The 20,183-nt window shown below is 46.7% G+C and overlaps 1 protein-coding gene and 1 long non-coding RNA gene across 7 annotated transcripts in view; both read right to left on the bottom strand.

Annotated features, from left to right (window-relative positions):
- WDR25 (WD repeat domain 25) overlaps positions 1-20,183 on the bottom strand; it is a 136,778-nt gene that overhangs the window by 13,342 nt on the left and 103,253 nt on the right. The gene's annotated exons all lie outside the window — the stretch shown is intronic.
- Positions 11,466-15,545, bottom strand: LOC118625238. Its single transcript, XR_004958649.1, has 3 exons — positions 15,493-15,545; positions 13,799-13,897; positions 11,466-11,549 (listed from the first exon to the last, which is right to left on the bottom strand). It is a non-coding gene; the product is annotated as an uncharacterized LOC118625238 (long non-coding RNA).

Genomic DNA, 20,183 nt, shown 5'->3' with positions numbered 1-20,183 from the left:
AAATGGTAACCATGAGAAAAGTGAAACAATGCCAACCCTAAAATGACCCAGATCTTGAAATTATCAGACACATTTAAACAGCTATTATAATAATCCTCAATGAGATAAACACTCTTGAAATAAGTGGATGGATGGTCTCAACAGAGAAACAGAAATTATATATTTTTAAATAAAAATTTTAGAACTGAAAAAATTTTTTTTAATCATGGGATAAGCCCAATAACAACATGGAAATGACAAAAGAAAGACTCAGTGAACTTGTAGATAGGAAGAAATAATTCAATCTGAAACAAGAATGAACAAAGTCTTCAGGACCTGTGGGATAATATCAAAAGCTTAATATTTTTGTTAATGGAGTAGTCATATATGTGTGTATGTATGTTAATATGCATATACGTGAAGAAATATTGACCAAAGTGCCCAAATTTGGTGAAAGGCATACATATGCAGAGTCAAGAAGCTCAGCGAGCCACAAAAATCAAAGAAAACACCAAGTTCTGACACATTCAAACCTCTAAAAACCCCAAAGAAAAACATCTTGGAAACACCCGGGGGCCAAGAGGTTGCGGGGGGAATGACACATTACATAAAAACAATGAGAAATACTATGGATTTCTCATCAGAAACTATGGAGGCCAAAAGATAGTGGAACACTTTGAAAATGGTGGAAGAAAGGGGTGCCAAACCAGAATTTTAGAGACCACAAAAGTATCCTTCAGGAATAAAGGTAAAATAAAGATCTTGACCGATGGGGGGAAAACTAAGTGAATCTGTCATTAACAGATGGATGCTGCCCCGGCTGCTGTGGCGCAGTGGCTGGAGCACCAACCTGCACACCAAAGGGTCAGGGACGCAATTCCCGGTAGGGCACGTACCTGGGTTATAGGTTCGCCCTCCAGCCCTGGTCAGGGCACGTGCAGGAGGCAACCAATCTCTTTCTCTCTCTTTCCCTCCCTCCTTCCCTTCCTCTCTCTCTAAATATCAATGGAAAAAATGTCCTTGGGTGAGGATTAACAACAGCAACAAAGTAAATAAAACAAATCTACTCTCATAGTCACAAATTTCAACCAGCCATTCTTAATAGGACAAAAAAAAAACACAAAAAACAGGAATATCAGAGAGGATACAGAAGTCTTAAATAATGCTATCAACCAACTTGATCTAATTGACATTTATAGAACATTACACCCAATAACAGCAGAATACACATTCTTTTCAAGTGCACACAAAACATTTACCAAGATAGATCATATTCTAGAACATAAATCAAGTCTCAATAAGTTTAAAAGGATTTAAACATACATTGTATGTTTTGTGACCACAATGGAGTTAAATTAAAATCGCGAAAAGATATCTGGAAAATTCCCAAGTATTTGGAGGCTAAATAATCCATGTATCAAGAAGAAATCAAAAGGTAATTAGAAAGTGTTTTTAACTGAAGAAAAATAAAATACAACACAACAGTTGTGTAATGCAGCTGCAAAACCTAAGGGAAATTAATAGCACCAAACATCTATAATGAAAAATAACATAAATTTCAAAACAATGACCTCAACTTCTTTAAGAAACTAAAGAAAGAAGATAAAATTAAACCCAAAGTTTAAGCAGAGGAAATAACTTAGATAAAAAAGAAAAAGAAATCAATATATATTTTTTTAAAAAAAGAGAATAATCAATGAAACAAAAAAAATCTGGTACTTTAAAAAGATCAATAAAATTGATAAGCCTCTTGAAAAAGAATGTGTATTCTGCTGTTGTTGGATGTAAAGTTCACCAATAGCATAAAAATATAAATACTTAGGGATAAATCTAACAAAAAATGTAAAGGAGCTATACAATGAATACTAAAACACTGGTAAAAGAAATTAAAGAAGATTTAAATATATGGAGAAGTGTACTATGTTCATGGATTGGAAGACTCGACTTGTTAAGAATTCAGTTCTCTCCCAAATTGATCTGTAGAATAAATGCAATATCATTCAAAGTTCAAGCAGGTGTTTGGGGGTAGAAATAGATAAAGTGATTGTAAAATTAAAATGGAAATAAGCTAGAACAGTCTAAATAATTTTGGGAAAAAAACTGGAAGACTTACACTTCCTGATTTCAAGACTCATTATAAGATTATAATAATGAAAACAATGGGGTATTGGTATTAAGATAGACAAAGAAAGCAATGGAACAGAAGAGGGAGTACAAAATGGACCTGCACATATGTAGTCTACAGAAGCATAGGACATGGATACTGTTTTCAATAGATGTTGCAAAACCATGAACTTCCACCCATACCTTGTACCATATACAAAAATTAATATGAAATGGACTACAGACTAATATAAACCCACAAACTATACAACTTCTGGAAGTAAACAGGAGCACATCTTTGGGCCTTAGGATAGGCAAATTTTACTTATATTCGACACCAATAGCACATTCGCAAAAGAAAAAGTTGATAATTTGAAATTTATAAAAAAAAATTTTAATCTGCTCTTCAAAAAGAAACTGTTATGAGAACAAAAATACAACCCTTAGACTGGGAGGAAGTATTTGTAAATCACATATGTGACAAACAACTTACATGCAAAATAAATAACGAAATCTCAAAACTCAGTAGTGCAAAAAAATCTGATTTTAAAAATAAGCAAAAAAAATTGAACAGACACTTCATCAAAAAAATATATAGTCCTGGCTGGTTTGGCTCAGCGGTTAGAGTGTTGGCCTGCGGTCCAGAGAGGCCCGGGTTTGATTCCCACTAGGAGCATGTACCTTGGTTGCAGTTTGTACCCAGCCCTGGTTGGGTCATGCGGATGGCAGCCACTCCATGTGTCCCTTTCATGTCAATGTTCCTCTCTCTCTCCCTCTCTCTCCCTCCTGCTCTATCTGAACAACAACAACAAATTTATATATATATAAAAATGGGCCTGGACAGTGTGGCTCAGTGGATTGAGCATCGTCTCATGGACTAAGAGGTCCCAGTTCAATTCCTGGTCAGGGCACACGCCTGGGTTTCGGACTCGATCCCCAGCAGGGGGCATGCAGGAGGCAGCCGATAGATGTTTCTCTCTCACATCGATGTTTCTTTCTCTCTCCCTTCCTGTCTCTATAAAAATATAAAAATAGAAACAGATAGATAGATAGATAGATAGATAGATAGATAGATAGATAGATAGATAGATGGAAAATAAGCTCATGAAATGATGCTCAACATCATTAGTCATCAGGGAAACGTAAATTAAAGCCACAGTGAGATACTGCACTACACATATTTGACAATGACTAAAATTTAAAAGATGGATCACACCAAATGTTGGCTAAGATGGAGAGCAATGGAACCCTCACACAAAGTTGGTGGAAATGTAAAATGCAACCATTTGGAAAACTGGCAGTTTCTTTAAAAGTTTAACCCACACCGCCCTGGCCGGTTTGGTTCAGCGGTTGGAGCATCGGCCTGCGGTACAGAGAGACCCGGGTTCGGTTCCCGCTAAGGGCACGTACCTTGGTTGCAGTTTGTCCCTGGCCCTGGTTGGTCGTGCGGGTGGCAGCCACTCGATGTGTCCCTTTCACGTCGATGTTTCTCTCTCTCTCTCTTCTTCTCCCTCCCTCCCGCTCTATCTGAACAAAAAATGGAAAAATGTTCTCGGGTGAGGGTTAAAAAAAAAAAAAAAAAAGTTTAACCCACACCAACCAGCATATGACACAGATATTACAATCCTAGGATGTATCCACTGTCTTCTCTGCCAGGGCTACCAGATCAAGGTACCACAGGCGGGGTTAGCAACGGACATTTATTTTCTCATAGTGCTGGAGGCTGGGAGTCTAAGACCAAGGTGCCAGGGGGGTGGTCCCTGGTGGGGGTTCTTTCCATGGTTTGGAGACAATGCCTTTTGCTGTGTCCCCCACATGGCCTTTTCTCGGTGCAGTACACAGAAAGAGCTCTAGTGTCCCTCTTCTCGTAAGGACACCAGTCCTATTGGACTAGAGCTTGACTCTTATGGTCTCATTCTTTTTTTGTACGCGCCCCTGGCAGGAACTGAACCCAGGACTCCCTGGTCCGCACGCAGGCTATTGCTCCAACCGCTGAGCCAAACTGGCCAGGGTTCATTTATACTTAATTATCTCTTTAAAGCCCTATCTCCAAATACAGTCACATTGTGGGGTGGGGCTTCCACATATGCACTTGGGAGACACTCAAAGAAATGAAAGCAAGTGTCCACACAAAGGCTTGCACGTGACTGTTCATAGTAACTTTATTTGTAATAACCAAAAACAGGAAGCAATGCAATGCCTACCAGCAGGTAAAGAGATCATATCCTCACACTGGAATACTACTTAGCAATATGAACGAATAAACTATTACTGATACACACAACAGTGTGTATCAATCCCAAAATAATTATGCTGGGAAAAAGCCACACAAAAGAGTACATACCATGTGACCATATTTACACAAAAATTCCAAGAAATGTAAACCAATCTACAATGACAGGGAACAGATCGGTGGCTGGCTGCAGACGAGTGTGTCATGAAGAGGCCAGAGGAAGAGATCACAAAAGGGAAACAAGAACACTGGGAGCCCTGACCGGTTTGGCTCAGCGGTTAGAGCATCAGCCTGTGGATCAGAGAGTCCTGGGTTCGGTTCCCGCTAAGGGCACGTACCTCAGTTGCAGTTTGTCCCTGGCTCCGGTTGGGGTCATGTGAGTGGCAACCAGTCGATGTGTCTCTCTCACATCAATGTTTCTCTCTCTCTCTTCCCCTCTCTGTCCCTCCTGCTCTATCTGAAGATAAATGCAAAAATGTCCTCGGGTGAGGATTAAAAAAAAGAACACTGGGAGGTGACAAATATACCACTTATGATAGTGGTTGTGGTTTCATGGATATTCATGTCAAAACTTACCAAACTTTATTCTTCAAATATATACAGTTTATTGTACGTCAACTTCCAAACTGTATTTTTTTTAAGGGCTAACATGAAAAAAATAAGGGTAAAATAAAGACTTTTTTTTCAGACTTCACAGGTTACTTATTTTTTTTAATTAAACTTATTGGAGTGACATTGGGCATTTCAAGTGTACAATTTTATGATACAGCATCTGTGCATTGCCTTGTGGCCCCCCCAAGTCAGATCTTCCTCCATAGCCATATACTTGACCCTCTTTACCTTTTACTACCTTACCCCTTTCCCTCTGGTAACCACCATACTGTTGTCAGTGTCTAGGAGTTTTTGTTTATTCATTTGCTACTTTGTTTTATATCCCACACAGGAGTGAAATCACACGGTTCTTAGCTTTTTCTGACTGACTTATTTTGCTTAACATGGTATTATCAACGTCCACCCATGTTGTCACACATGGCAGTATTTCATCTTTCTTTATGGCTGAGCAGTATACTGTTGCACATACGGACCACATCTTATCCAGTCCTCTAGTGAAGGACGAATTTGGCTGTCTCCATGTCTTGGCCACTGTGAATAATGCTGCAATAAACATAGGGGTGCATATATGTTTGTGAATACATGTTTTCAATTTTTCTGGTAGATACCTAGAAAAGGGGTTGCTGGGCCCTATGGTAACTGTCGTTAATTTTTGAGAAGCCCCCATACTGTTTTCCATAGTGGCTGTACCAGGTTACATCCCACCAGCAGTGAATGGGGGTTCCTTTTTCTCCACAACCTCTCCAGCACTTGTTACTTGTCTTGGTGATAACAGCCATTCTCACAGGTGTGAGGTGGCATCTCATTGTGATTTTTGACTTGCATTTCACTAATAGCTAGTGAAGTTGAGCATCTTTTCATGTATCTGTTGGCCATTTGTATGATTTCTTGAGAGAAGTGTCTGTTCAGGCCCTCTGCCCATGTTCTAACTGGATTATCTGTTTGTTTGGTGTTGGATTGTATGAGTTCTTTATGTTTTTTTAATATTAACCCCTTGTCAGAGCTGCTGTTTGCAAATACAGTCGAACCTTGGTTCCTAGGACATCTCCCATTTCGAACAATTCGGTTCTTAGCCAAGTTGCTCATGGAAAAAAATGTCTGGGTGGTCTAAGAAAACTTCGGTTGTTGACCTGACAACCCTTTCATGTTGATACATCACCACTACAAAAAGCATCTCTCAGGCCACAAAGGAGCGAGTGAACCAGTATGAGTCAGTTTACACTGAACTTCTCATCGGTAACATCTCAGGAAATTGTGCTGGGAAGGGTTTTGTGGTTTTTGCTTTTGCGGCTGGTGAAATGAACGATTAGCACAATTTTAAAACATGAAGAGGCCATCAAGAGTGCGATGTTGCTGAGGGTGTGAAAGTGCTCACGAAACAGAAACAATGATCACGAGCAATTGACGAGGTAGAAAAGCTCTTGTTGACTTGGATACCTGAGAGGCAGTTAGCCGGTGACAGCACTTCGGAGGCAATGACGTGAAAAGCGAAGATGCTGCCTGCTGGCGTCCTGAGGACACCCTGGAACGCGGGCTGGAGGTGGCCCGTCCAAGGCCAGGAGGGAGTGGCCTGACACATTTGAGAAAAGAAGTATTTATAGATTAAACAGTACATTCGACATGTACTGTGTATAAAAAAGGTTAGAACAGGGAATCATGTAGGGGTCTGGAATGAATTAATTCAATATACATTATTTCTAATGGGAGAAAATGATTGGTTGTAAACAAATCGCTTCTCGATCAGCCTTCCGGAATGAATTAGGTTCGAGAACCGAGGCTCCACTGTCTCTCTCCCGTGCGGCGGGCGGCCTTTTCGTTCTGTGGCGGTGTCTTGCTGTGCAGAAACCTTTTCGTGTGATACAGTCCTATTCATGTATGTTTGCCTTACTCCCCTTGCCTTTGGGGTCAAATTCATAAAATCTTCTCTAAGAACAAAGTCCATAAATTTAGTTAGTACCTATGTTTTCTTCTATGTAATTTATTATTTCAGTTCTTATATTTAAGTCTTTGATCCATTTTGAGTTAACTTTTGTACATGGGGACAAGCAATTATCTAGTTTCCTATTTCTTGCGTGTGGCTTTCCAATTTTCCCAGCGCCATTCATTAAAGAGGCTTTCTTTTCTCCATTGTATGTGTTTGGCTCCTTTGTCAAAAATGATTTGCCCATATACATGTGGGTTTATTTCTGGGCTCTCAATTCCATTCCATTTGTCTGTGTGTCTGTTTTTCTGCCTAAAGACTTTTTCTGACAAACAAAAACTGAGAGAATTCACACCTGTGAATTCTGTACAAGAAATGTTAAAGGAAGTTCTTCAAATGGAAATGATACCAGATCGATATTCAGATCAACAGGAAGGAATGAAGACGCAATAGCCATTAAAAAATAGTGAAATGATATTAAGAACAATTTTAGGCCAATCATTTGATAATTTTGATGAAATGGATAAATTCCTTGCAGGAAAAAAGTTACAACAATGAGTAAATAGAGTACCTGATAGCCCTACATACACCTTTTTAAAAAAATAGTAATTAAAAATCTTCCAGTAACAACAACACCACCTGAGCCCAGATGCCTCCACTGATGAATGCTCCCTTAAGGAAGAGATGGCACTAACCCTACACCAACATTCAGGAAGTATTTGAGGAGAGAATTTTCTCAATTCATTTGTTTGAGGCCAATATTAATCTCACATCAAAACCAGACCAAGACAACACAAGAAAAAGTATAAGCCAATAATCCCCAATAACATAGATATAAAATACTTAACAAATTACTAGCAACTAGAATGGAACCATATATAGAAAGAATAATATATCACAACTATATAGGGTTTATCCCAGAAATACATGGTTGATTTAACTCTTTCTTTATTCTCAACTGAGGATATTGATTTTTACTGATTTTTAGAGAGAGGGGGGAGGGAAGAGAGAGAGAGAAACATTGATGTTAGACAAAAACATTGATAGGTTGCCTCTCATATGTGCCCCAACCAGGAATTGAACCTGCAACCTTTTTGGTGTGTGGGACAATGCTCCAACCAACTAAGCCACCCAGCCAAGGTGGCTGGTTTAACATTTTTTAAAAAAAATCAATGTGGCCCGGCCGGCGTGGCTCAGTGGACTGAGCTTCGTCCCATGGACTAAGAGGTCTCTCTTACATTGAGGTTTCTATCTCTCGCTCCTATCCTCTCCCTCTAAAAAATCAACTTCAAAAAATCAATGTAATTCACCATAACAACTGAATATAGCAAAACATATAGGTATGGTATAATCATTTGACAAAATTCAACACCAATATAAGATATAAGCTTTAGAAAACTAAAAATAGAAGGCAACTTCCTTAAACTGATTTAGGACAGTTATGAAAACTCCACATCTAACATCATTCTTAATGGTAAAAGGCTGAATGCTTTTCCCATAAGATCAGGAACAAGACAAGGATGTTCACTCTCACTACTTTTATTCAACATTGTACTGGCTGTGTTCGCTATTGCAATACAGCAAGAAAAAGAAATAAATGCATATACACTGGGAAGAAAGCTATAAAACTATTATTTACAATGTGTACATGAAAATTCCTGAGTAATTTATTAAGAAGCTATTAGGATTAAGAAGTGGATTTAGTAAAGTCACAGGACACACGGTCAATACAGTTGTCCTTCTGTATCGCAGAGGATTGGTCCCAGGAACCCCCCACACCCAAGGAAACCAAAATCCACGAGTACTCACTCAAGTGCCTTATCTACAATGGCACAGAACAACGCATGCAGGGCACTTTCCGCATCCCAGATTCCTACGCAGACCAAAAAAAAACTGTTTTTGATATGCAGTGAGTTGAATCCTGACACAGAGAGCCAACTGTATAAGAATATTAATAGCAGTTCCAGATACTAGCAACAACCAATTGCAAATAAAACTAAAAATAAAATTTCATTCACAATAGTATTCAAATCATGAAATACTGAGGAATAAATTTGACACAATATGTGTAACATCTGCACACTGGAAACTAAAAACACTGCTGAGAAAAACTAAGGAAGAACTAAAGAAACGAAAGATTTACAATGCTCATGGATGAGAAAAGCCAATATTGCTAAGATGTCAATTATCTCAAACTGATCTCTATACTGAACACAATCCTAATCAAAATACCAGCAGGCTTGTTTTTTGGTTTGTTTGTTTGTTTGTTTGTAGAAGTTGACAAGATGCCTGGCCAGTGTGGCTCAGTGGACTGAGCATCGTCCCATGGACTGAGCATCGTCCCATGGACTGAGAGGCACATGCCTGGGTTTTGGGCTTGATCCCCAGTAGGGGGCGTGCAGGAGGCAGCTGATCAATGTTTCTCTCTCACATCAATGTTTCCTTTTTAATTTTTTTTTTTCTTTATTGATTTTTTTTAGAGAGAGAGGAAGGGAGAGGGAGAGAAAAATAGAACATCGATGAGAGAGAACATCGATTGGTCACCTCCTGCATGCCCCCCACTAGGAACTGGGCCCACAACTTGGGCATGTGCCCTGACCAGGAATTGAACTGGCAACCTCTTAGTGTATGGGTGGATGCTCAACCACTGAGCCACACTGGCCGGGTTCTCAAATCGATGTTTCTATCTCTTTCTCCCTTCCTCTCTCTCTAAAAAATCAACAAAAACATTTTTTAGAAAATGAAAAGAAATTGATGATATTATTGTAAAATTAAAATGGTGCCCTGGCAGTATGGCTCAGCGGTTAAAGCTTCGGTTCCTGCTAAGGGCATGTACCTCTATTGCAGTTTGTCCCCAGCTCTGGTCAGTCGTGCGGGTGGCAGCCACTCAATGTGTTCCTTTCACATCGATGTTTCTCTCTCTCTCTCTGTTCCTCTCTCTCCCTCCCACTCTACCTGAACAAAAAATGGAAAAATGTCCTCGGGTGAGGATAAAAAAAAAAAAAAAAAAGTAATATAAAGAACCAAGAATAGTCATAACAATTTTTAAAAAGAAAAACACAATTGGAGCCTGGCCGGTGTGGCTCAGTGGTTGAGTATCCACCCAGGCACCAAGAGGTCTCTGGTTTGATTCTCGGTCAGGGCATATGCCCAAGTTGTGGACCAAATCCCCAGTGGGAGGCATGCAGGAGGCGACCAATCGATGTTCTCGCTCATCGATGTTTCTATCTCTCTCTCCCTCTCCCTTCCTTTCTCTCTAAAATCAATAAAGGAAAAAAAAAATTTTTTTTAAACCACAATTGGAGGGCTTGTACTATCCAATTTCAGGAATTACTATACAGCTATAGAAACCAAGAGAGTGTGGTATTGGTAAAAGGATAACTATATAATTCAATGGAACAGAATTGAGAACCCAGAAAGAGACCCACACATACATGGCCAACTGATTTTCAACCAAAGTTTCAAAGCAATCTAACAGGAAAAAGAATGTTTTTTCAACAAATGGTGCTAAAACCACTGGGTATCCCACATAACAAAAATAAATAAATAAACCTTACCTTGTACCATACACAAAAATTAATTCAAAATGATCACAGATCTAAAAGTAAAAGTGAAAACCATGAAACTTCTAGGAAAAAACACAGGAGAAAAACCTTTGCAATCTCATAGTAGGCAAAGATTCCTTAGATAGAGTACAAAACAAAAAACAGGGAATGAAATAAAAATAATTTCAGAATATACAAAGAACTTCTAGAACTCCATCATCATCATCATCCTAAATAGGCAAAAAATTTTAACTGACCCTTTGCAAAAGAAGACATTCAAATGGTTGATAAACCCATGAAAACATGCTCAACATCATTAGTCAGCAGGGAAATGAAATTAAAGCCACAATCAGTATACCACAACACACTACAGTGGCTAAAATGGAAAAGATCAATAATACCAGGTATTGGTAAGAATGTGGAGCACTGGAGGAATGTGAAATGTACCAACACTTAGGAAACAGAACAGCAATTTATTACAAATTTAAACACACACGCACCATCCCACTTAATAATTAAGCTCCCAGTATAATCAATAGAGATGAAAAATATATTCACATAAAGACCTGTTCATGAATATTCACAGCTTAATTTACAATAGCCAAACATTGGAGACAATCCAAAATGTCCGTAGCCGGTAAATGGATAAACAAACTGTGATACATCCATACAATGGAATACTACTCAGCAATGAAAAGGAGCACTACCCTGACTGGTCTGGCTCAGCAGTTAGAGCATCAGCCTGTGGACAGAAGGGTCTCAGGTTTGATTCCCGGTCAAGGGCACGTACCTGGGCTGCAGGTTTGATCCCCGGCCACAATTGGGGTCACGTGGGAGGCAACCAATTGAGGTGTGTCTCTCACATCAATGCTTCTCTCTCTTTCCCTCCCTCCCTTCCACTTTATATAAAATGGAAAAATATCCTCGGGTGAAGATTAACCATAAATACATACATACATACATACGTACATACATACATACATACATACATACACAAAGGAAAACTAATACATTCAATTACACAGATGAACCCAAAGACATTATGCTAACTGAAAGAAGCCAAACAGAGTACCTGCTGTCTGATTCCATTTATACGAGGGTCCAGAAATATGTGAAATGCTCTTCAGAGACAGATGGATCAGTGGTTGCCTAGGGACTGAAGGAGAGGAGGGGACCTACAATAAAAGTACAGGAGGGAACTACCAAGTGATGCAAATGTCCTGTATCCTGACCGCAGTGGTGGTTCTGTGGACATATACGTCTGTCAAAACTAACGGAATTGTGCACTCTAACTGTACATTAGTTGTACCTCAATAAAGTTCGTTTTTAAAAAAGAAAGACTCAGGCCCCGCCAGTGTGGCTCAGTGGACTGAGCGTCGTCCCATGGAATGAGAGGTCCCAGTTCAATTCCCGGTCAAGGTACACACTCGGGTGGCGGGCTTGATCCCCAGTAGCGGGATGTGCAGGAGGCAGCCGATCGATGTTCCTCTCTCACATTGAGGTTTCTCTCTCTCTCTCCCTTCCTCTTTCTCTAAAACATAAAAAAATAAAAGACTCAGGAGCCTACTTAAAGAGGATCACTTACTAGGGTGATTTAAACAATGGAATAGTAACAAGAGCCACAACTGATTGAAACATCAACTATGTTATAGACCATGAGTTAATGTTACTACAAAAAGAAAAAGAAAAAAAAACTGATTAGGTACCTTTGGAGAATGCTAGGGAAACAATTCTTTATTCTGAAAGCTGGTAAATAAAGGAAAAGACTCAAGGCTTTCTCCTGCCTTTCCTGCCCTTCAGGTGAGGAAGTTTAAAAGCAAAGCTTTCTTTAAAGAAATGCTGTAGCCCTGGCCGGTGTTGCTCAGTGGTTGGAGCATCGGCCTGTGCACCCAAGGGTCTCAGGCTTGATTCCCGGTCAGGGCATGCACCTGGATTTCGAGTTCAAATCCCAGCCCCAGCCAGGGCACATGAGGGAGGCAACCAATTGGTGTGTCTCTCTCACATGGATGTTTCGCTCTCTCTCTCTCCTCCTCCCTCCCTCCCTTCCACTCAATCTAAAAAGCAATGGAAAAACTATTCTTGGTGAGGATTAACAACAACAACAACAAATAGTGCAGTAGTTTTGCAACCGCTAATGAATTCATAGATCTAGGCAATGATCATTAGTAACTACAAAGACCATTAGGTGACAAGCTGATGGGGACTTTATAATGGAGGCACCCAGCTGACAACACTTGAACCTCTGGGTCTATCACATCATCAGAAGGGGTTCAACCAGACATTAGGCACCTCCCGATAGAAGTATGCACCATGACCTATGAACTGTTCTTGCCAAAAAATTGAGCCTGAATCTAATCAGATATTCTTAGGAGAGTGGGGTGGGGAGTCCTTGAATCTTACCAAGTCTCTATCTAGATCCTTCCTAGGAGAGGGGGGAGGGATGGGGAGGGGAGCGGAGCGGGAAGAGGAGCGGGAAGGGGAGCGGAGCGGGACGGGGAGCGGAGCGGGACGAGGAGCGGCGCGGGACGGGGAGCGGAGCGGGAAGAGGAGCGGAGCGGGACGGGGAGCGGAGCGGGAAGAGGAGCGGGACGGGGAGCAGAGCGGGAAGAGGAGCGGAGCGGGACGGGGAGCGGAGCGGGACGGGGAGCGGAGCGGGAAGAGGAGCGGAGCGGGAAGAGGAGCGGAGCGGGACGGGGAGCGGAGCGGGAAGAGGAGCGGAGCGGGACGGGGAGCGGAGCGGGACGAGGAGCGGAGCGGGACGGGGAGCGGAGCGGGAAGAGGAGCGGGACGGGGAGCAGAGCGGAGCGGGAAGAGGAGCGGAGCGGGAAGGGAAGAGGAGCGGGAAGAGGAGCGGAGTGGGAAGGGAAGAGGAGCGGAGCGGGAAGAGGAGCGGAGCGGGAAGAGGAGCGGGAAGGGAAGAGGAGCGGGAAGGGAAGAGGAGCGGAGCGGGAAGAGGAGCGGAGCGGGAAGAGGAGCGGAGCGGGAAGGGAAGAGGAGCGGGAAGAGGAGCGGAGCGGGAAGGGAAGAGGTGCGGGACGGGGATTAGAGCGGAGCGGGAAGAGGAGCGGAGCGGGAAGAGGTGCGGGACGGGGATTAGAGCGGAGCGGGAAGAGGAGCGGAGCGGGAAGAGGAGCAGGACGAGGAGCGGAGCGGGAAGAGGAGCAGGACGAGGAGCGGAGCGGGAAGGGAAGAGGAGCGGGAAGAGGAGCGGAGCGGGAAGGGAAGAGGTGCGGGACGGGGATTAGAGCGGAGCGGGAAGAGGAGCGGAGCGGGAAGAGGAGCAGGACGAGGAGCGGAGCGGGAAGGGGAGCGGAGCGGGAGGGGGAGCGGAGCGGGAGGGGGAGCGAGAGGGGGAGGGGAGGGGGAGGAGAGAGTAGAACCCCGGACCAGCAACATCGGTATTACCTGGGAGCTTATTCCGTTGTATCTTCTCCAGCCCCACTCCAGACCCAGAGTCGGAATCAGAATCAGAGTAACAAGCCCCCGGTGATCTTCCGCGCATAACTTCCCGTGTGTAAGACATACAGGGATCAGAGGATGTTTTAAATGACATCACAGGGGATGCAATGAGGAAAACAAACGACAAACAATCAATGTATTACCCAATAAATAAGTTACAAGGAAAATAAAGGAGAGAAACCTCTAGAATAAACAAGACTTAAGAGACTTATCAACCACATGTTTGGATCCTGATTTGAACAAGGGAATTGTTTTAAAAATATTTAAAATTATGAGGTAATCAGGGGAATTTGAACATGGGGTGGATATTTGAGGATATTAGTAATTATTGTTAAATTGTCAGAAGTGACAATAGTATAATAATTTTTAAGTCCTTATCTTTTAAAGAAACAAAAGTGTGTACAAGGGAAATAATAGCATGATTCTGGGATTTGCTTCAAAATAACCCAGCAGTGGGGCCGGGAAGGGAGGAGCTCGCTGAGAAAAGGGGTAGAATTATAGATAAAAGAAGCGTGGCCGTCAGTTTATAATTGTAGACATGAGTACTGGTTACAGGAGGTTCATCAAGTAGTCTCTCGACTTTGGAATATGCTCAAGTTCTTCGATAATAAAGTTTCTTTAAAGTGCTCTGTGGGATGAACTCCACAAATGTTCATTCTTATGAACATAATCAGCTGAGTGGGGAGCCACTGAAATCGAGCGGGAGGATGGAGCAGATATAATTGAAGCAGAATTACAGCTACCAAAACATACATCTGTCCCATTTTGTCCAGAAACCAGGCCCACCCTGCCAAGGGGACTCCGGTGGCTTTCCGGGGTTGGGGCCACGAGCCGTATGCCGTGTAAACGAGGCTGGAGCTCGGCAGCCCTCCTCCCTAGGCACCAGCGGTTTCTATAGAAACCACCAGAGAATGATATTTCTGAGAGCACAAAGCATCTCCACTGGCCTCCATCGGCTTTGTTCACACTTACCCATCAGCATCTGAGATCCAGCCTATCAAAGTGGGCTTCATGGCTCACTTTTAAAATAGGTACAGCTCATTATAAAGCACCTGCTCTCAAACGTTTCCAAGGAAACAGGCCCCAAGACACCCCTCTCTAAATTCATTAGCATTTAACACTCCTTAATGAGCCTTAAGGATGGCGCACTTTAATAACCGTCTGCTGGGGGAGGACACCTCTCCCTTCTACCCTGAGGTGTGGCTGATGAGCTGGCTCTGGCTCCCGGCTCCCAGGGGACCAGCTCCGACTCCAGGCCTTCCTGAAGACCAACGTCCTGGGGAGCACTGGGTGTCTGCACTCCTAGGGAGAGCTCCTTGTCACTAACGCCTCCCTTAGGGTGGTCAGCTCTGGGCTACTACCTAAAAATGGCTGGGTCAGAGGCCCTACACTGACAGCCAGGCTAACGTTACTTCCTGGCCCGCCTACACACACACCCATGTGCACTCCAGCTACACAGACCCCTCCCCACTCCCTCACCTGTCGAACCCTTCATGCCTGTGCCCTTCTGCATTCCTTGTGCCTAAGATGCCCTACCCTGGCTTGCTGCCTAGACAACGCCTATGCATCCTTTAAAACCCTCTGCCAACCAAGCCTCCCAGAAGTGCCAAGTGGACTTGTCAGTTGCTTCCTCTGCGGACCTCTCATCGCCCCTCCATGGCAGCTTCCATCCTACTGTCTCCTCCACTGAAATGTGGCCTCAGGCCTCAGGGCAGAGATGAGCCTCCTCCTCCATCCTGTGGCCACTTGCTACCTAGGAGGAATTCGGTAGTGTTTGCAGGACCCTCTGATCAATCCATCTCAACCCAGCAGCTCTAAGACATGGTGACCCCAGGACAGGAGCTGACAACACTCACAGCATGAGGCCTCAGCTCAGCCCTTGCCAGCTACACACAGGGTCTGCTCCATGCCGACCACAGTACAGAGTTCAGCCCCTTCCTGACACATGGGGAAACTGAGGTCCCAAGAATGGGGACACCAAGTGTGGGGGGCTCCCAAGGGCCACTGTGGCCTTTTCCCCAGGAGGGTAGAGAAGTGGGGGGAGGGTTGTGAAACCAGAGTCTCGTGGGAGGGAGGGCCAGTGCTGAGCAGGGGCCTCTGCGCTCCTCCCAGGGCTCCTGGGGGTCATACCAGAGCAGGAGCGAATGCACTCTAAGGACAGCCTCCCTGAGTGTGGCCTCCACAAGGCAGCCCCAAGAGCTGGCCGGGGATGGGGGCCAGGTCATGGGCCTCAGGGCTGGGGCAGGTCATAGAGGGACAGCAGGAGAGAAATGGCTGACAATGTCTCACTCCCCGGAGCTCCCACGGAACCCAGGAGGCCCTCTCCCCACCCCAAATGACCGCCCATGGCCAGGTCCCAACTTGCCACCTTCCTCCTCTGGAGGCATTTACTGGCCAGTTTTCTGGGAATCGCAGAACCTCCAGCGCCCGGGACCCCTGGGTTAGGGTTCCCACTGTGGCATCTCCTAAAGTCCCACTTTCCGTTCTTCCCCCACATTCTGAGCACCCATACTTACTAGGCAAAAATCAATTTGCTTCTCTTTTAAAAATTAATCAAAGGCACAGGGATGGTACCCAAGCCTCTGATTGGCCTGAGAGGACCGTGTTACTACCCTGGGCCCAAGAATGTCTTTGGCCAGAAGCAGATGATGACGTTCCGGCCAGACACACACCTGGCTGGCTGCGATCTCCACTCAGCTCTGAGCAGAACTGAAGACGGCTCGTGACTGCCAACTATCCAGAGCCGTAGCAGCCAGGGCGCTGTGGTGCCCATCACCTGAGAACAGGATGACAGGCGGCATCACTGGACACCTACTGTGTGCCATGCACCTTGCTAGGTGCTTCTCCCGGGACCTCACTTAATCCTCAGGGCCGTGGGTGTCAGGATGACCAGCCCCATTGCACAGACAAGGACACAGAGGCTCAGCGAGCTGGCCAGAGGCCAAGGCAGTGTGACGCCTGGCCCACAGCCAACCCTGCAGCCTGGCCCTCCCTCCCGCACAGCTGGGGGCCGGGGTAGCTAGCTGCTCAATTAGTGCTCGCTGAATCTGAAACAAATCGGAACATGCCCACAGAGAAGCCGGCACGTTCGAGACTGTGAAATTTTAAATTACAGATGCAGAACGCAAGGGAGGGGAAGAAAAGCAGAAACAGTCCATTACACGTGTATCTGCGTCGTGGATCCTCTCAAGTGAAAAATTTGTTTTCCTCACTTTATAATGGAGCAATGAATAAAACCGGGTTCTAACAACACAGCCACCCTCCAGGTGGCCGGCCCTGCAGGGTCCCAGCATGCTGCTTGCAGAGCCCCCGAGCACCTTTCCCAGGGCCCCGGCCCTCAAGAAGCAATGGGGACGATGCACAGAGGCTCGGGCCCACTCTGGAGAGAGATGGAGAGTGTGGGGCTCACCTGTCGGGGCCTGTGGGGTCCTTCCCTCCAACACCTGGTCCTGCGCAGCACCTGTAACCTGGGCACTGAGGGTAGGGTCTATCTCTCTGAGGACACACAGGGAGCAACCAAGGCCACTTCACAGTGAATGACCTAGGGAGGGAGACACGGGGAAGGCCCTGTGCCCAGCATGCCTCCGCCTATCGCCCGGGCCCTGCTCTCCAGCCGGGGCAGATCTCACCGCCCCCAGCCCTGGGGAGGAGCAGAGGGGATGGAGAGGAGCTCGCCTGTCCCCCAGGCAGCCGGTCCCTGGGCAGAAGAGGAAGGCAGGGCAGGGCCTCCTCCTGGGACCCAACAAACTCAGGGCCTCCCAGAGCCACAGCAGGACGGAGGGGAAGGTGAGCGAACCACTGCCACCCCGGGGCCCCGCCTGTGACCACTCCCGTAAGCACCACACAGGCTGGAGGGAGCTGCCTCATCCATCAGGATCTCCGGAGGGGAGGGTGAGGGCAAGCAGGGGGCTGTGGCGCCGGCCCAGGGCACCCCGGCCAGCTCCCGGGATCCTCTGGGTGGGGCCTGGCAGGCGGCAGCCTGGGCTCAGCAGCTCCTGGGCCAGGGCCGGGCAGCAGCAGGGAGAAGGTGAGAGCACCGGACCCAGCCAGAGCCTGGCACCTGCCACGGGGGACTCTAGGCGGGCCCCTGGGGACAAGCACTCCTGCTGCCTGCCTGGTGTGGTGACAGGGCCACATGCTCTGCTTCACTACCACTGTGAAAGTCCCAACCAACGCATTTAGGGGAGATGGATAAGGGAGCCCCATAAGGACAGAGCTATGCTGAGACTTGGGGCTTGAAAGGAAGAGGCACCTTTCCTGAGATGCCCCTCCTGGTCCCACCCTCGGGATCTCCCACTGCCCCCGCCCCATGGGGTCCTCACTGCCCGATGCCTGAGCTCTGCTGAGAGCCTGGTCCCCCTGGACTCTGAAGGACATCTGTCACCCCACCAGCTGTCCTTCCATCCCACACAGCCCCAATCCCGAGTCCTGTGTCCATCAGGCCCGCAGCACAGCCGGCTGCCCGCTGGGGACTGAGGTGCTGGGCTGAGCTCAGGACTGAGGGAGGTGAACAGCAAGCATCACGTCGAGATGAGACCCAGCCCAGGGCCGAGGCGGGGCCCTGGGAGGAAGCAGGCTTCCCTGCCTTGGCTGCAAGCCGGGACTCCACTTCCTCTGCCTCCGGAGGCACCCGCTCCAGCCCCACCCTGCCCTCCCGGGTCTTCCACACGCTGATGGTCCATTCTGCAGCCAGGACCTGACGCAGAGATGCTGTAGTAAAGGAAACACGGTAAGTACCCAGTGGCGGAGCTGGTTAAGTGCATGGCAGCACATAGGGCAATGATGAGACACGGCATCACCCATGCCCTGGCCGGGTGGCTGGACTGTCATCTGTACACCAAAAGGTTTTGGGTTCGATCCGTGGTCAGAGGGCATATGGGAGACGACCGATTAGTGTTTCTCTCTTCTCTCTCTCTCTCCCTTCCTCTCTCTATAAAATCAACATGGAGGATTAAAAAATGATATCACCCAGCACGCCTTAACAACATGAGAAGCACTGATGCTATAATGTTGCATGAGGATGCCCGCTGCCCGTGACGGCTGCGGAGCCTTCACAGAGCAGGGGCTCCTTCATGACAGAACGGAGGTCTAGGGCACAAGCAATCGTGTGCCCAGGTCCCTGGCACCCTTCTATGCTGCTCGCACCCCAAGTCCACCAGGGACCCAGCCTCCCGTGGGCACAGCCCTCCTCCGTCCACGCCCAGCTCTGGACCCAGCTCTCCTCACAAGGTCTCTGGCTGCCCTCTGCAAATACCTCTTCCTCCATCTCTATGGATAATAATATAGCTCCTCTTTTATTCTCCAGAGTAACGCCCCCTTGTGGCAGATAAGTTGGTCTACACAGGTGTGAAGTCCTCCTCCTGACCATCCCCATCCCCATCCCGAGAGGCAATGGCTGGGGTGGGGGGTGGGGGGGGGCGGGGCAGCACTGGCGGCCCCAGGGAACAGGGCGAGGGGCAGACCTGGGGGGAGCTGTGGGGAGAGAGGAGTCAAGTTCATCAGCTGAGTAGCAAACAGAGGGGAAGGGATACCCTGGTTCACATCGGCAAGACACTCCTTCAGGTGAAGACCACCCCATGCAGGAGTAGACCAGCCCCAGCCGCCCCATGGCCAGATGCCCTGTGCCATGGACAACCTATGCACCTCTCAAACAAGGCATTTCCTGCAGCTTCTCTGAACCCTGCAGACTAGAAAGACATCATACACGTGGCAGACGCCCCGCGAACACTCAATGAATGAATGAGCGGGGCAAGCCAGATGACCGGAACTTTTCTAAGAAAACGTCTATACGAATGACTGTAATTAAAAACTAAGCGATCTGCCTGATGTAAGAAGAGCCCGCAGAGGGTGAGATGAGATGTCGCCTGTCCTCTCTGAACACAGCACGAGGGACCCCGCGGCACTGCCTAGTCAGAGGACACGCCGAGCGGCTCCCCCGGCACAGGTCGCCTTGATCAGCGGCGTGCAGACCACTAGCCAGCACCAGGCAGCCCTGCTTCAGGGTAGGAGGGGAAGGCCGTGCTGCTGGGAGAGTCTGCCCACCCCCAGGGTGCACACAACAGCCACGTGCTTCAATCAGCTCAGCTGCCAGCACCCCTATAACTGGGGATCCATTTTGGGGGCGTGAATGTGGACTGCACATGTTCCTACGGCCATAAAACGGCCACAGAGCTAGGCAGCAGGCTCGTTGAGGTGGGTGCAATCACTGAGCCAGGAAACACTGACTGGCCCTGGCCTGTGTGGCTCAGCAGTTAGGGGGCCAGCCTGTGCCCCAAAGGGCTGTGGGTTCAATTCCTGGTCAGAGGCACGTACCCAGGTTGCAGGTTTGATC

This window comes from Molossus molossus, unplaced genomic scaffold, assembly GCF_014108415.1.
Source record: "Molossus molossus isolate mMolMol1 unplaced genomic scaffold, mMolMol1.p scaffold_m16_p_1, whole genome shotgun sequence".
Lineage (NCBI taxonomy): Eukaryota > Metazoa > Chordata > Mammalia > Chiroptera > Molossidae > Molossus > Molossus molossus.
The sequence above is the reverse complement of the archived record's forward strand: the minus strand, read 5'-3'. Positions and strand labels throughout refer to the sequence as shown.